General features: G+C 42.4%; 1 long non-coding RNA gene across 1 annotated transcript; it reads left to right on the plus strand.

Moving 5' to 3' along the window:
- The first annotated feature begins 1,477 nt into the window (after positions 1-1,477).
- On the plus strand, positions 1,478-3,037 carry LOC102010746. Its single transcript, XR_262363.1, has 2 exons — positions 1,478-1,609; positions 3,001-3,037. It is a non-coding gene; the product is annotated as an uncharacterized LOC102010746 (long non-coding RNA).
- Positions 3,038-5,057: the final 2,020 nt, after the last annotated feature.

Below are 5,057 nucleotides of genomic sequence, written 5' to 3' on the forward strand. Positions count from 1 at the left end.
GCCCATTCTGTTCTGAGGACGATGTTTTTGTCTGAGAAAGGACTCTTCATTTAACCCTGACACCAGGGTTTTAGACATATTTGCTGAGGGACCCCGCGGCCCAGTCTTAAGCACCAATATGTTTATATGTTCCTTTGAGTCATTGTTACTTTAGACTTTTAGGTAAAGAAGTGGGCTGTGGCTCGTCACATAGTTCTTGGAGAAAAGCTCTGGACATATAAGCTCTGAGGCATAACTTCAGTTACAGGAGCATGGGGTTCCATAGGAGAAATGACAGTGACCACAGGGGAAGGGAGAGAGGCCCTTCCAGTTTGCTGGGGGCTTTGGGTTGACTCAGCACCTCAGTCCAGCTTTTGTGTACACTGGAATCAGCTTTATCTAGGACTACCTTAAAAAATTTTTTTTTATTAGTACATGTTTGTAGTACATAATGTTTATATTCCTTGTGTGGAGTTGGTGTACATGCATAACACTTAACTTCTTTTTTCATCCCTGTTCCCTCCCCTCCCTCCTCCCTCCCTCTATCTCTTGATCTCCCTCCCACTTGAGAAAAAGCTATCTCCCTACTTCCTGTTATCTTTTATTTTGATTTTTACTTATATTTTACTTATCTCATATAAGAGAAATCATGCAGTATTTGAGCTGTGTGTCTGATTTATTTCATTTAACATTATGATTTCAAGGTGCATCCATTTTCTTGCAAATGACTCAAATTTACCCTTTTTCACGGCAGAGAAGTACTCCACTGTGTGTAAACACCACATTTTCTTTATCCGTTCATCTGTTGATGGATATATAGGCTGCTCCCAAGATTTAGCTACTATGAGTAGTGCTGCTTATCTAGGGCTATCTTTAGGGCTCCCACTTAAGATTTGTTCAGATTTCTTATACTTCCCATTTTATATAAATAGAATCACACAGTTATTCCAGAAGCCTTCTTCACAAGTATCGTTATCCATTCCTTGGGCACTTCAAACTCATAATCAGAGGCTGGGAGTGGTTTTAGGGATTCACTAGATACTGTGTTGTACAATGATGACTTCATCATGGAGTCCCCCATGATCTTCTTTTGGTTATTCTACAAAAACTTCCAAATTGATCGAAAAATATTCATGAATGCTTGCCCTGCTCAAGGCACGATCCTCAGCACTGCTGGACAAAATAAGGAGAAGAAAGGGCTGCAGCCATCAGCACACTTCTGTGGAAACTGGGGCAGAGAACAGACGAATTAAACAAGGAAGTGTCTTGTAGGAGTTTGCAAGCACAGCTCTGGCAGTGTCACCAAGTGCCTTCCATTACTAACTGGGTCTACGTGAGATAATGAACTTCTGCTGGGTAAACAAATGTCTCCATTGTTGTCTTATGTAGCCTTAATATTCTTCATCACTCAAAGACAGGTTTTGTTTCCAGTGGTGAATACATATTTTTTATGGTTTGATCACTGTAAAATTGTCTTTGTCATCTGTTGTAGGTGGCCACATGAAATCATTTTGAAAAAGCACTGGTTCAAACTCCTGGTCATCAGGGTCAGAGGCATTCGTACCAAGAGTCCCCAAGACCTGGCCCCAGGACTGGCATGGACTGTTAGGAACCGGGTGTGCAGCAGGAGGTGAGCAGGTGAAACTTCGTCTGTATTTCTAGTTGCTCCCTATTGCCGGCCTGACTGCCAGAGCTCTGCCTCTGGTCAGATCCCTGTTGCCACATAGACAACCTTGTAAAAGGAAGTTGTTAGGACACAGCTCTGAGCTAATTGGATTGAATCTTCCCAAAGGTCACATATTGAAGTCCTCCCCTTCAGTGTCTCAGGACGTGCCCATGTTGGGAGACGGGGCATTTAAAGAGGTAGAATGAGGTGCTAGGGGGAATTCCCAATCAATATGACCATGTATTTATAAGAAGAGGATATTACGACCAGAAGGAAAATCATGTGAAGACACAGGGAGATGACATCCATCTTGAAAGCTCAGGAGACAGGCCTCGGAAGAAGCCAGCTGCACTGATGTCTGGACCTCAGAGTTCTGGCCTCCAGGAGTGAAAAAGTGAATGTTTGTTGTCTAAGCCACTCAATCTGTGGTGCTCTGTTAGTGGTTGGTCCTAGCAAAGCAACACAAATACCAAGGTAGCCCCCAAAATTGGGAGCTTGTAACTCGGGGCAGGGTCATTCCATTTAGATTGAGCCACTTAAAAGAAAAAGAATGAAATGGAACTTGGGTGTTATTCCCTAACCCAGCTACTTTTGTTCATTGCTCAACCACACCCAGAATTTGATTTTAAGTACAGAGGTCTGAGAAATGGGTACAAACTAGGTTTAACTAAAGTCATTTCCATGTGTGAAAACTCTGCCTGATAGGGGTAGGGGACTCCCCATTAAAATAAATTGCCATTTAAAACCCTTCACATCCAAAATTTGGTTTATAAACAAACTACAGAAATGTGATGAAATTCTTGAGGTGAATAGGTAGGAAGTTCTGAATTTGAGTCCAAATTCTAACATGCATGCATGGTATGGTTTTGATCAAGTGGCTCTTTAAGTCTGTTTTCTGATTTTCAAGAGGAGGTGCTCTTTGGTTGTTTTGGATTAAATGAGTTAATGATGCATTACTTTATGAGCATACAATCTATATTAGCTGTTATTATTCATGTTAATGTGAAAACATTAAATTGTTTAAAGCATTTACTCACTCAGTATTAGGATAAAATGTGGTTTTTTTTTTCTGCAACACACTTTGGAAGAGCCCCTGCTCAGTTTTTGATGGTTTATATAATGGTTACTGAGGGGCGTGTGTGTGATATGATGTTCGTTGCTAGTCACTGCAATGGCCATGGGGAGTTCTACAGTCCCAAGTATAATAGTGATGACTTCCTTACAGTGAAATCCCCCTGTTGCTTAAAAGATTGCTCACTAAAGGGTTAGAGATACTTCTTTGGGCCAGGTAGGGCTGTGGTTTGTTTCAGTGTTCTTTACTGACTCTTGCAACTGTGTGTGGTTTTCTCTTCTAGGTATCTGTCTATGTACTGCTGGAGGAAATAGCATACGGTTAGTGACTTATTTTTAGATCTCATAGACCTCTTAATTTTGCCTCCATCTCTTATCATAATTCCAGAGCTTCCTTAGTTACCATTGCTTCACTAGCTGCCTTTACATTTCATGGTAAACCAGTTGTTCATTGAGGCTGAACAGAATAAAGCATGCAAAGCTAATAGCCAAGAAGATTTCTTTCACAAACTTTAAAGAAGGGCAGTGACTTGGACCCAGCTAGGGCCTCTTAAAATAGGACTGTTCTTTCCCCCTGAAGCTGTGAGGATTAAAGCCGTGGGTCTGGGAATCCTGCAGTGAGTGCCTCTTGGACTTCCCCAAGGCATAGTGTGGGCCCCTCAGTCCCCATGGACACGCTTCCTGCCACCTGCCATAGCTGAGCTCCCAGAGAGTAAGACAGACCATGTGGGAGGAGGAGAGAAGATAGAAGAGTACCCAGGCAACAAACTCTCATGAAGAAGCCCACAGTAATGCCTTGTAACACCAGAAAGTTTAGCAGGGAAAGTATCTTCTCCATAGCTCCAAGAAGGCACCAGGACCTTCCTTAGCCCAGCCAGTCCTTTCTGAGGTAGCCTGGCTTGCTAAGCTACTTTCTCTAGAAAATTGTTGAAGTACTTATAGAATCTAAAATCATACATCATTCTTTCCCTGCCTTTTCTTACCAGATTGGAAAGCCTCATATTAATCAAAGTGTTCTTGGGGACTTGGGGACTATTCACAAATAAGGGCAATAAAAAAGACATCTTCTTTATGGGCTTGCTAACCAGTGTCTTACTCAAGTTTGAAAGACAATAACCTGAAACATATATACTTCAAGAAGAGGAGAAACCTGGAAAGCAGTAATGCCAAAGGGGAGCAAGGGTGATAGTGGATGGCCAGGGAGGAGCCAGACTGTAAGGAAAGAAGACAGCCTGAAGACCAGACCTATTCTGAGGCAGGTACCCTGAGTCACAGAGTAACAGAGACAGGAGGTGACAGCTGGCCTCTCGGCTCCTCAGTGAGCAAGCATCTGGAGTACCACTTTGATTTGGTAGAACTTAGTTTAGGGACAGAGAACTTGAGGGGATTTGGAGAAGAGCAAAGGAGAAAGAATTGTTGGAGGTGAGAGGGGATCGGGGAAGCTGATCAGAGGAAGATTACGGAGCTAAATATGGAGAGCTAGCAGGGAGATGGTAATAGGTTATTGGTTCTTAACGTGATAGAAGGCAAGAATTATTTATAAAAGGAAGTAGTATAGTTAGATGAGTAGAGTTGAAAGTTAGATGGATGTACAGTGCAAAAATATACTCTGGCTAATTGTATTAGTTTATACAACAGGAGTGCCACTTACCAAGGATATGGGGATGTGTATGTACCCCATTACTTCAGCTGTTTGAAAGAAGAGTTTCGGTGCTATGGTACTATGAACTTTCCTGTACCAGAGACCATGGTAGCACAAGGTGACCTAATCTAAAGAGCCCCATGAATAAGACCTATGTGAATATTTTATAATTTCATTGCCTGATCAAAGTGAATTACATCTGTGGTCAGCTAACCTCTAAACTTGGCAAGAAGTATTTATATTACAGCTGAAATCCTGGCTTCTAGAACCCAAGGGTTTGGCAAATGAACCTCAAAAGTCTACTCTAAAATGCAATCTTCTTTGAAAAGGTCCTGATTGGCTTTGGGTAATCCATTCTGCAATGGGAAAAGGAGTCCTACCAAGGCCTAGAGTCAGAGGCCTGCCCTCGGGGTGAGGAAGCACTACCCGAGAGGGGGCCTGGAGGCCCAGCAAGGCAATAGAGGGCCTCGACCATTCTATAATTCTCTAGGGGAGAACCCTTCAATAATGTTGACAAGTGACTCCTAGAGGATACTGTGACACATTTGGCATTTGTTATGCGGTACTGAAGATCCTGTTAAATGATTGGAAACCCATGGAAGAAGGTACATGTCTGTGCAAGCATGGGTTTGGATTCAGACTGAAACAAGATTTCCTTCCTTCATTCCAGTTTCAAAAAAAGAAGTTTGTGGCTGAGTT

This window comes from Chinchilla lanigera, unplaced genomic scaffold, assembly GCF_000276665.1.
Source record: "Chinchilla lanigera isolate Chin_1 unplaced genomic scaffold, ChiLan1.0 scaffold00045, whole genome shotgun sequence".
NCBI classification, from domain to species: Eukaryota; Metazoa; Chordata; class Mammalia; order Rodentia; family Chinchillidae; genus Chinchilla; species Chinchilla lanigera.